This window comes from Dermacentor andersoni, chromosome 5, assembly GCF_023375885.2.
Source record: "Dermacentor andersoni chromosome 5, qqDerAnde1_hic_scaffold, whole genome shotgun sequence".
Classification (NCBI taxonomy): Eukaryota; Metazoa; Arthropoda; class Arachnida; order Ixodida; family Ixodidae; genus Dermacentor; species Dermacentor andersoni.
The window spans coordinates 121,615,131-121,628,428 of NC_092818.1; positions in this window are offsets into that span (position 1 = coordinate 121,615,131).

The window sequence follows — 13,298 nt, forward strand, 5'->3', positions numbered from 1 at the left end:
TTTTGCGGTGTTCAATGTACCACTCGAGAGGCGTGAGAATCATACGTTCCATGAGCTTCCCAACGCAGCTGGCGAGTGCTATAGGCAGATATGATGCCAGTTCCAGCGGTTACTTTCCTGCTTTTAGCAGCGGTATCAGGCGGCTGTGTTTCCATTTCTGTGGAATGACGCCATCTTGCCATGAACTATTCGTGCTTCTCGACCTAGGTAGCGCAAAGCAGTATGCGTTATTCCATCGGGCCCTGGTGAAGACGAACACATACAGAGTGCTATAGCAGTTTCTAACGCTTCCATAAGAATGGAAAGTCCATACTTGTATCTCGAAGACCGGGAATGTCACCTAAAACTATGTCAGGGACTAAAACTGTCCCGCTGGCGACTTTCGCTCAAAATTCCTCTGCAACGTCTATCTTACGGCGGTTTTGATAGAGAGAATTAAAAGGCGTTAAAAGGATGTCGTTGCCGGGGACATGAGCAATAACCCTACAGAATACGCTACACATGAGACAGTGGCTTGCGGGGGTCCAGTGACTCGCAAAAGCATTTCCATCTTTGATCCTCTAGCTCATCCACTCGCCGCTGTATCTTCTTTCGCATGCGCCGAGCTACTCAGAGGTAAAAAAATGACTTCGTGCGCCTGTACCTCCTTTCACATCGGCGAGGTAGTGCATGAAGCCTTTCCAATTCAATGTCATACTCTGTACGCTTCGATGAATGTGTGAAGCAACGCGTACAATCTTGCAATTGCGTCTGCAATTATGTCTTCTAACCTGCGTGCGGTATGTTTCTTGCATGTGTTTTCTACAATATCTTCAAAGACCGACCAGTCAATTTGGCGAGATACAACCGATAATGAGGCTTCTAGTCCATCGACTTTCACATAGTTCGGAGTATGGTCACTTCCATGGGTTTCAATATCAGTGAACCACTGCATGCTCGAAGTTTGGCGCCGTGACACCAGTGTCAAGTCAAAGCAGCTGCTGTACGTTGTTCCTCGCAGAAATGTTCGGCTTCCGTCATTTAGAAGACAAAGGTTGTGGCCTGATGCAAAGGATATTGTAAGATTTGTCGGACGATCCTACCGCTGTCGACCAGATGTAGGAGTCGTCGGACTATCTCGCCGCTGCCACCATTTGAAGGAGATGAAGGTCGTAGACAGGAACTCGGTGAACAGGATTTATTTACATATTAACAGTTTAAGCAAGATACATTGGCAGACTAGCGCGACTCCCATATGGAGCCCGCAAAACTAACATACAGCAAACAGTTTACGAGCACACAGCTCACTAGTACATTTCTAGTACGACAGAGCACTCAGCTCCCGACAACGATCACGACACGAGCACTCCCTAGCAGCCGGCAAACGCTGCTTATAAGCTCTCCGCTTGACGTCATAGTTCGACGTCATCGTTCGGACGAGGACGGTGCAGGAATGGAGGGTGAGGTGTGCCGGCTTGGAGGATGAGGTGTGCCGACTTGGAGGATGGGGTATGTCGGAGCAGGAATGGTCGAAAAGGTTCGTCCAAGCATTGTAAACTTGTCGCCGCCCCGCACTATCGTTTATCGCCCAAACACACGCAAACACACAGGTGCGAAACCATACACACAAAGGCTCCGGAGTCGACGACCGAGGGCTTCGTAGAACTGCTCCGTCTGGTGTGGCGCGGCGGAGTGCCACATGCCTGAGCTGACCGCGCGCCACGTGGCTGCCGGTCATCCGCAGTTCTCGGGCCCATCTTTCAGTGCCGACGTCAGAGGGCCTCGTAGAACTGCTTTGTCCCGGGTGGTGCGGCCAAGTACCAATTTCCGGAGTTGATCACGCGCCTCGTGGCTGCCGGCCGTTCGCAGCTCTCGGAAGGGCGCACCGACTGGTGGGCTTGGAACACGTGCAGCGGGCTGAAAGCTGGCACGTTGCCACCCCGTATGGCCATTCTTAACAATATGAGTAATCTGACCCTTGAATTTATCCTGGAGCTTCCCCATAACTGGTGGTGAATGTTGAAGTCCCCTGTTATTATCCGAGGACAGGGAGTCGGAACCGCAATATCTTTTAGTCTTTCGCAACCAAACTGACTTGCTGGGGAAAGGTAGACGTCAATAAGGGTAAAAGACAGCTTCTTCTTTTTTACATTAACACATACGTATTGGTTACCGTCATGTGGCGGCACGGGTAAGGAAAATACGTAAGGTCCTTGCGAATGTAAACCAAAACCTTACTTGCGGCCCACGTAGTTGAAACGAAAGGCTCCTATCCCGAAAGTCTTATGGTGGCAGATAAGTTCGTGCTGTACTTACTGAGCGAGATCAGACTTCTGATAAACTGACGGACCAAGATCACCAAAGCGTTGTCATGATCAGCTCTCTGGTAAGTACTATTTGTGTTCTTCTGGATAAGGTAGAGACGCCGACAATTCGAAGTGCGTTGCCAGTGCTGGATGCCATCAATCCGGTTCTAGCGAGCCTTCAGAAGTCCAGTGCTTGAGAACTTCTACAGCAGAACCATGGCTCATCGACAACAGCGATCGTTCCGCGATGATGTCAGAGTCAGGCGCTTCTGACTGCTATGTCAGAAGCGCCTCCTTATTCCAGTGGAATGCGAGAGGCCGGAGGTCATGTATTTCGGATTTCCGGCAGTTCGCGTTCGAAAACCACTTACTTATACTGGTCATCAGTTAACCGAACTATGCGAAAAGGAGTAGTCATCACCATTACAGGGTGACTACATTTTTCTTTTATTTTCATTTCAATGAAAAAAGCTACCACAACAAAAACTGCGGGACCATTCTTTTAATAAAAATTCTTGTTACAGAAACAACATATATCTACAGTTATTTACAAGGTAATATAAACCAGCAGTAGAATTAGGTATAGCCTCAGGTCACTTCATCGATGGTGTCGGCCAACCGAAAGCATCTCTCTACTGTACCCGGGCAATATGACCGCTGAATATGACCGCTGAAGAAAAGGCGAATGGTAAATCTCTCGGCTAGTTGGTGCGATATTTATGCGAAGGGGAGCGCTAAAGTTGTATGAAAAAAATGAGAGAAACAGGAAGGACGCTCACTTCATATTGAGGTTTATTGAAAAAAAAACATTTACCCGCGAATTTGCCTACGCACGCACTGAGATCGTTATCTTTTTTTTTTACAATATCAATATGATCAAAAAAAGGGAGGCTGGGGTGCAGAAAGGTATCGAGACGACAGATGCGATAAGTTTCTTCTATCGTAGCTAGTTGGCACCACTGATAGTAGGGTCGGCACGAGCCAAAAAGAAAACGGCAGGAAAGAAGTAGGCGCAATAAAACATCAGCCTGTATTGAGAAACAGCATTTCCTTGTCCATCACATGCACAGACGGTAGACAAAGTGCAAACTGGAAGAGGAATTCCTGGAGGCTGGCCAGATTAGCGGATATGCAGATTTATTTACAAGTGTAACGTCTGTGCGTTTGCGCACCGTCTGCGCAGCCGGTATATCTCGCTTTCTGCTATAACATACGTGATTAACTCAAGCAGGCTAGGTGACCATTTGTCACTGCCCCGTTTCAAAAGAGATGCCAATAAATAATAATAATAATAATAATAATTGTTATCGTAATCATCACCAGAGATTCCAGCATATGGCGCCATGGTATGTCCTCGAGGCCAATTTAGCTCGGGCCAAGCCAGATCACTTGGCAATGCATAGAGTCAGCATACTTGGTAATGTGCTGTAAACGCTGACGGGCTCGATTCAGCTACTTGCAGCCAGCGTAAAATAAAAGCAGAAAAACAGCCAGGCGATCTGTTCACGCATTCTGTTCTGTCGCCTCGACGCAGGCTCCCGCTTCTATGTCGCCTTGCCGGAGCGAGTTCATGCGAACGCTGTCGGGTCGGGATGTCTCATCTCGACTTTGACTCGACCCCCTCCCATTGAGTTCGTATGTGTCAAGGCAGTGTTTCGCTCGTTTCGACGAGCAGTGCTGACTTTTTAAGCCGCTAACCAAGTCTGGCTAACCTGATAGCATAACGCGAAAGACGTGACAGAGCCGACGTATAGGAAATCGCGCCTTCTAACTAAGCGTGCGTAGTGCTCCTGCACTCGCGATGTCACACTCTCGTTCATTCTCGCTGTTTATTCCCACTTCTTCTTGCTTCTTCCTTTTCCACTCCCGCACCACAACTGCGCACCGATGTTCGGGCTCAGTTGTACTCTACACACGTTAGTGGTCCGACCGGGGGGCTTTTCCTTTCGTACTCAACGAAGATGATATTGTAAGATTTGGCGGTCGTAGCTGTAGAGATCAACTTGGGACGACAGGACTAGGCGAGCAGGCTTTAATTGCAGGATTTACATTTTGAACAGGACATACATTGGCAGACTAGCGCGACTCCCATATGGAGCCCGCAAAACTAACATACAGCAAACAGTTTACGAGCACACAGCTCACTACTACATTTCGAGCATGACAGAGCTCTCAGCTCCCGACAACGAGCACGACACGAGCACACACTAGCAGCCGGCAAACGCTGCTTATAAGCCCTTGCTCGACGTCATAGTTCGACGTCATTCAAGATGACCCGCCTTTTTGGAGGATGAGGGGTGTCGGAGCAGGAATGGTCGGGAAGGTTCGTCCAAGCATTGCAAACTCGCCGCCGCCCCGCACTATGGCTCACACACACAAAGGCACACACGTTCGAGCCCATACACACAAAGGCTCCGGAGTCGACGACCGAGGGCTTCGTAGAACTGTGCTCCGTCTCGGGTGGCGCGGCGGAGTACCACATTCCTGAGCTGACCACGCGCCACGTGGCCGCCGGTCATCCGCAGTTCTCGGTACCGCCCAGCTTTCAGTGCCGACGTCAGAGGGCTTCGTAGAACTGCTTTGTCCCGGGTGGCTCGGCCAAGTACCAATTTCCGGAGTTGATCGCGCGCCACGTGGCTGCCGGCCGTCCGCAGTTCTCGGAAGGGCGCCCCGACTGGTGGGCTTGGAACACGTGCAGCGGGCTGAAAGCTGGCACGTTGCCACCCCGTACGGCCATTCTTAACAACATATAGCTTTAAGGACGGCTCGTCAGTTTCAATTTATTATTCGTTCATACGTTTTGTTACAATAACTAATATATAGACAAGGGTCCCACAGTGAAAGATTGCAACGGAGCCCGTGATCAATCGTTGCAATAATAAAAGCAGAACACAGAGAAGAAATATGAAAATAGAGTAAGCAAGAAAATCTAGCGAGAACACAAAGCACCGCTACGGGAAAAAAAGTTACATACACAAATGGAATTAGCAAAATAACATTCAAACAAGGTTAATCAGAGCAAATATTTTTTTCGTTGATACTTAAATGAACATAAGGTAGATGATAATTTAACGGCATATGGTAAATTGTTCCAAAGCTAAGTGCAGCAAAAGAGGCCTGGTGCCATTTTTCAGTAGTTAATATGTCATAAAGGTAACGGAAAAGTACCTCGCGATGCAAATTTTGTATTATTGGAATTAGCAAGGAGTTCGGAACTTATGAAGTCGTAAGAAACTTGCTTTGCTAGCAATTCGAAGAATATGATCACTAAATGATAGTTGAACAACTCTGTAACTTCTAGAGCACCGTTTGTGCGCAATTGTGGGAAGGCATTACAGGAAATATGGCTTGAAGTCAATAATGCGAGTGGACTGATTTTGTATGAGCGGAATAGATCACTCATCGATAAGAGCATAATGGAGTTGTAGAAACAGGAGATGTCGGTTGTGAGAGCTCTCGAGGAATGCCCCCTTCCACGATTACACCATGCGGAGGATAACCAATTCCGCAGCAGTAAATTTGTCTATATTCGCGCGTTGACAACCCTGTCTCCAATTGAAGGGCGTGGGGTTGAAATCGTCTAATACAGGTGTCACATGGGCACTTTAGATCATGACAGAGCCCGATCCGATCGCGATTGGCTGGATGGCGATCGAAAGTTGCCCGTGTTACCGGGGTATTATCGGAAGACTTCAGTTTCCGTGCGTGAGCGAATGCAGACACTTTTGGCTGCAAACCGAGAGCTTGCCAACTTTTGTTCATAGTAACGCAAAGTCACGGCAGCGCTCTAGTTGTGGTTCGGTGCTTGTGCAGCACCGATAAGGCGTCTGTATCACATCATTGTGATCACTAACACAGCCACACTGCTCTGCGCTGGCTGCAGGATACATTTTAGATACGAAACATCAGTGTTGACCACCCATGATGGCGCCATGACTCCAACGCAACCTGCAATGACTCCGACATGTCTTCGTGGTTGAGTGCAGCAGCCTCTTATTTTGTCTCAAAACTAAAAAAAAGAAGAACGTCGCAGTTTCGCCCCAAAGGCGAAGCAGTGATTGGAATAGCAAATTATTACGCAGTGAGGTTGGTAATTTTATCAGCTGTAAGACTGCGGTAAACATTCGCTCACTAAATAAATTAACGAGCGAGGTGTCACGCGCGCACAGGCAAATATGAACGCATCTCACGCGATGGCCGCAAACACTCGATCTCAGAACACTGCCATGCCTAGAGCGGCAGCAGCGGCAAGTGAATTCCATTTCGCGCATCCTCTAACTTCAACGCAAAGTAGGCGCGCGAGAACACACCCCACACTAAGTCATCAGCTATCTCGGGTCGGTTAGCCTTCGAACCCAGCGCAGATTACCTCCAAGATAGGACGCTCGCGACCGCGCTCAGCCGCGCCATGCGTAGTCACGACCGGATAGAAGCGCAGACGCGTGCTGTCCTGCCGCTCTCTCAACCCCCCCCCCCCCCCCTCTTAGCGCATGCACATCTCCCCACTCACCACGGGGAAAGGCGCCGCCGCACCACGCAACCATCCTTTTCGGCTCACCCTCGCACCTACAGCATACGGCGCGCGGTCGCGATGTTATGGCCCTCGGATTTCATACGGAGCGTCACGGCGACGGCGGCGGCAGAACTACGCCTGGTGTGTCCATATAATTGCTATCGCATTAATAAAAAGGAGCACTCTATCAGGTGAAACGCTGCATGAACGTCATAGCTTTGTACTCTTGGGAGGCTAACTGAAAAATTGGCAAAAAAATAATCAGGCAGCAGCAAGAAAGACGCCGGAGTTGGAAGGGGGAAAGGACAACCTGGCTCCTAAGCGTTTAACAGGGTAGTTTGAAACACGAATCCCTTGAGAATTCCTATTTGCTTGGTATACACTACACCAAATTTCAGAACGTTTGATGCATTTGGTGACTGTGGGAAGCAGATTTCATACAGCGGAGCTTTCTAGGCGAACCCTCTTGAATTTGGCTGACCGTACCTCCTGGGTTCTCGTGTTTTGCCGACTGTATAGCAACCACACAGGACAGCACCTATTAACAGATCGGCTTATATGTAGCCCCATGTGTACTTCCACTAGAAATGTGCCGGTGGCCGGCTCTGTTCTATCTGCGCAGAATTACGCAGCGGATAAAGTCATACCTAAATATTTTCACTGCGGCAAATAAAAGCCATCAGGCGAGTAGTAAGCAAAGCTTTCTATAACCCCTTTTTCTAAGGGTTTGGCGCGTCTGCTCAGTCGATCCTGGAGATAGTGCAGTTTACTATTTCACTGCCGACAGGATCGGCTTCACTACGCCCGACGGGTTGACTCGGGAGACAGTGTTATAACAAGTTGGCCGATGCCGAAGACAGGGTAATGCTCTGTTGTGTGGATCGCGCCAATCTCCACGTCTTGAGTGGCGGGTACGGAATAGCTATGCTGCAAAACACTGTGTAGGTGATAATCAGCAGTTCAGCATTTAATTAATCACTTCACAGAAGCATCGCTTCACGTAGATTCCAATATTGTTCTTACAACATTTTCACAACAAAATGCACAACAAAATGTACAACAAAATGTACAACAAAATGTACAACAAAATGTACAACAAAATTGTTCTTACAACATTTTTTGTTCTCTCTTATAGGTGTATTTGGAGTCAAGCGTCCAAAACTTGCAGCAGGGCCGTTAGAACGCGTTGCGGATTCGGTCATCCCGCGTCTTCGTAGAGACAACGTGAAGGACTTCGATCGTTTCAACATGCACACGACGGTTTACGCGGTGCAGGAGGAGCGGAGCCCGCTCCACATCCGCAACATCGTGGTGGCCTGCTTCGCTATAGCGTTCCTTACGGCGCTCGTGATCGCACTTCTGTTCACGGACCTCCGGCTGGAATACGCCATGATCGGAGGCATGGTCGTGCTGGTACTCTGGGCCCTGGTGGTCGCCTGCGACGAGAGGTACCGGAGCGAGAGGCGCCACTACGAGGTCATCCAGAGCGATGAAGCCACACGGCGCAAGTGCGAGTCGCGCTGGACAAACCAAGGAATCGCTTGAGTGTGTAACGGCTGAATATGTTGTAGTATACCTACCACACAGGCGAGCCAGCCTCGGTGGCGGTCGAGGCGGATGGCCAGCCGCGGGATGTCCAATAGATTGTACAGTCGCCTGCGACGACATTGCCATAAAATCGCTACAAGTTCACTACCTGCGTCCTATCAAGCGTTCACAGCGCTATATTCAATGTCACAAGGGATGACCATCTACCACGGCAACGTGCATGATCTTATTATACATTTGTTTATCCTCTCAAAACAACGTTGTCCTATGAAAGCGTAAAGGAGGACGAGTACCTAAGAAATAAATGACACGCGGACCAGACACCTGTGTCACTTGTTTTCGTAGCGTAGTTACATAACATAGCATGACGACACAAATGTATCACTAATCGCCCTTAAAGTCAAAATAAAATGTGAGCACTGAATTGTCTCCTGATTTTGCTTTACGCGCAGTGGTTGCTTAGTGGCTATGGTGTTGGGCTGGTAAGCACGAGGTCGCGGGATCATATCCCGGCCTCGGCGGCTGCACTTCGATGGAAGCGAAATGCGAAAACACCCGTGTACTTAGATTTAGGCGCACGTTAAAAAAACTTCAGGTGGTTCAATATATTCTGGAGTCCCTCACTACGGCGTGCTTCATAATCATATCGTGGTTTTGGCGCGTGAAACCCCCTCAATTAATTTTGCTTTCTAATGGGATAATAATAAATGGCTGGCTGATTACTTTGGCTGTTACATGTGCAGATGACTTTCTATAGATGATGATGATGATGATGATGATGATGATGATGATATGTGGTGTTTTATGGCGCAAGGGCCACTCATGGCCAAAGAGCGCCAAGCAATGTTTTAATGCAGTCAGTGATGCAAATAATGATCAATGGCGTCGTGGTTGGCTATAACAATGGAACCTGGCTGTATAGGGGCCTAAAAACAGTTGTAAAATAAATATATATCTATTAAAATTGTCACATCGACTTTTCAGATGTTCTATAAATTTAAAAGATATGCTCTGATGGAATGAGGGAATAAAATATGTAAATGCCAATAGCACTATTGCCTCAATGATGCCCTTAAATGCAAGGGGCTGTATGCACGCTCTCTACAAAATGCTACTATCGCAGCAGCAGCGTCTGGTAAGATGCTGTGCTACAAGTCTCTTCGGCCTATAGCTTGCAATGAATTAACATGTTGCAGAAAGTTAAAAACTGATTTCCTGTGAAAGAATGGGTCAGCACCAAGCAACATTGACGGATGAAAAGGAATGTTTTGTCCGTAGGCCAGAGGGAAATGTTTTTTCCTTTCAGTTTCCATTTCTCTACACTCCAGCAAGAAATGGAGGACGGTTAGTATCTCGCCACATCTACAGCATATGGGAGGTTCGCTACCAGTCAAGAGATAAGAGTGCGTGTCATACGTATGACCTATCCTAAGGCGGCAGAAAATGACCTCGATTCGCCGTATTTTTGTTATCGGTGGCAAATTTCCTAATTGTGGCTCGATCAAATGGAGTTCATTAGAGGTTTCGGTGTCCCACTTCTGTTGCCAATGCCGTCTAAGTTTTTTGCGCAACTATGGCTTTAAGTCTGAGGCAGGGATACCTACGGCTCAGTTACCAGCTTTCGTTGCAATGGATGTGGCAATTTCATCTGCAAGCATGATGCCCTTAATGCCTCTGTGCCCAGGTACCCAACAAACTATGACGTGCTGATTAGATGTATATGCTGTGCACAGGAGCGAATATAGCTCATTGAGAACAGGATTGTTGCGTTTCTGGAGTGACATAAGAGATTTTGCGACACTAAGAGAGCCTGAATATAATGGCATTTTGCAATTTTGTTTCTTTGATATGTTTAACAGCTGTCAGTACAGCATAAGTGATCAGCAGTAGAGCATAAGTGATCATGGAGCTAAAGTGCAAGACTATCTAAATAGCACCTATGCCTCCGGGAGGCCTTTGAGCCCAAAGGCTGGGAGGCAGGTGTTTCTTTTAATGCAGTTACCGCAGCAGAAACCTCAGTTAAGAGGCCGTGCTACGGATTTCCTGGTGCTATAACATGAAAACAATGTACATCTTTTAAAAATTTGAACAAGGATTGATATTAAAAGAGAGGCTCTATACCTATGATCATTATAGGATGAAGTGGAATTTGTTGCCGGGGTGGTAACGGAAAATGCTTTTTCCTATTAGCGTCTAATTCAGTGCATTGCAACAGGATGTGAAGCACGGTAAGTGGCTCACCACATTTATCACACGTGGGTGGATCGCCACCGGACAAGAGGTATGCGTGTGTGCTGTATGTGTGTCCTATCCTGAGTCTGCAAAGTGTTACTTCTGTATGGCGGTTCTTTGATACCGGCGGCCAGTTGCCAAGATACGGCTTGATAACATGTAGTTTATTTTCTGTTTCTTTATTCCACAAGCGCTGCCAGAAAGCCCTGAGCTTTTTTCTTATTGAGGGCTTGAGGTCCATTACAGGGACAGTCGTGGAAGTGTTCGAAGCGTTCGCGTGGACGGATGTGGCTAGCTGGTCAGCCAACACGTTTTTCTCTATCTCTCGGTGCCCCGGCACCCAGCATACGACAATATGCTGCTTGGACGCATAGGTGGTTAGTAATGCTGAGTAAAGAGACAGGATTACAGTGTTTTGATATTTCTTGACAGTTTTCAAAGCATTTACGACGCTCAAAGAGTCTGTGTACATAACTGCCTTTGGGATATTAGATTCTTTGACATGTTTAACGGCGGCCAATATCGCGTAGGCCTCTGCCGTGAAAATACTTGTGTTAGGGTGCAGAACACCGGCATCCGAAAAGGATGGACCGACCGCTGCGTAAGATACGCCAGAATTAAACTTTAATGCGTCTGTAAAGAATTCAGGACAGGAGTATTTGTGCTGTAATTCCAGGAAGTACATTCGTATATGCGCGAGAGGCGCGCTCTTTGTAACAGCTACGAAGGATGTATCACAGTCTATTGGTTGCCACTGCCACAGTGGGGGCCGTATAGCAGGGGACATAAGGTGGTATTCAAGCAGGGGAACCATTGTTTCTTCAGCTATGTCTCTAACACGCAATTAGAGAGGCTTTGCCACTGTGCGCCGGTTGCGAAAAAGTTGACAACTGGACACATTGTTTATGGTGTAATGCGCGGGGTGCTGACTGTTTCCGTTCACTCTAAGAAAATACATGAAAGACGAATATGTTCTCTGCAGTTGAAGTGGCCATTCATCCGATTCAACGTACAGACTTTCCACTGGGCTTGTTCTAAAGGCACCTGTGGACAGGCGAATTCATAAGTAGTGGACAGGGTCTAGCATCTTTAGAGCAGTTGGAGTAGCCGACTGGTAGACTATGGCTCCATATTAGTCGTGTGCGTATGAGGCTTTTATACAAGTTCATGAGACATTTTCTATCACTGCCCCAGGTTGTGCGTGAGAGCACCTTTAAGATATTCATTGTTTTCATACATTTGTTTTTAAGATACCTTATGTGCTGTACAAAGGTTAATTTCGCGTCTAAAATTATGCCTAAAAATTTATGTTCCCTGTTTACAGGCAGACGCTCACCATGCAACACAATTTCAGGATCAGGGTGCAGGCCTCTTTTTCTAGACAAAATGACACAGGTGCTTTTTTGTGGGTTCAGTCTGAACCCGTTCTCATCAGCCCATTTGGAGACCTTGTTAAGACCTAGCTGGACCTGTCGCTCACAGATTGCAAGAGAACTTGATTGAAATCCTATCTGCACGTCGTCAACAAATGTTGAATAGAAGATGTTATGTGGTATGTGTAGACGAAGAGAATTCATTTTTACTATAAAGAGCGTGCAGCTAAGCACCCCACCCTGCGGCACTCCAGTTTCCTGTACAAATTTCCGTGACAAAACATTGCCCACTCGAACGCGGAATGTGCGATTAGACAGATAACTTTCCATAACATCGAACATATTACCACGTATACCTAAGTGTGAGAGGTCTCTCAATATCCCGAACCGCCACGTAGTATCATAGGCTTTCTCCATATCAAGGAATATTGATAAGAAAAACTGCTTATGGACAAAAGCTTCACGGATACGTGCCTCGATACGTATGAGATGGTCACTGGTGGATCGAGCCTCCCGAAACCCGCACTGGTATGGGTCGAGCAATTTGTTTGACTCGAGGAAGTGTAGTAGGCGACAGTTAATCATTTTTTTAGAATACTTTGCAGAGACACCTTGTTAGTGTATAGGTCTGTAACTTGTTACAGAGGAAGGATCCTTCCCGTGCTTCAGAATTGGAATTATAATAGCCTCCTTCCAAACAGAGGGGATCTCGCCGGAAAACCATATTATGTTGTAAAGAGAAAGGAGGGTTTTCTGTGTTTCGGATGGTAGTTGTTTTAACATCTCATATATTACGCGGTCTGAACCTGGGGCGGATGTATTACAACAGTTCAGAGCTGCCTGCAGTTCTACTATGCAGAATAGTTCGTTGTACGCCGCACTTATTGCACACTTTGTTTTTAACTTTTGCTTCTCTATTCGTGTTTTGTACTTTAGGAATGTTTCGGAGTAGTGTGAGGAGCTGGATATGTGTTCAAAGTGTGTACCAAGAAAGTTGGCTTGATCTTCCAGGCTTTCTCCGTGGCTATCTACTAAAGGCAGGGAATACGTTTGTTGCCCATTAACTTTTTTCACTCTATTCCATACTTTTCTCTCATCTGTGTATGTGTACGAGTTGATGCTTGATATAAACTGCACCCAACTCTCTCGTCTTGCTTGTCGGCGCGTTCTCCTTGCCTGGGATTTGACATGTTTAAAGTTTTCCAGGTTTTCTGCTGTTGGAGAATCGCGAAGCATCGCCCACGCTTTGTTCTGTTTCCTCCGTGCTTTTGAAGTAGTAGCTTAGCGCAAAAAAACCACAGACACAAGGAAGACAGACAAGGACAAGCGCTACTCACACCTGTTTAA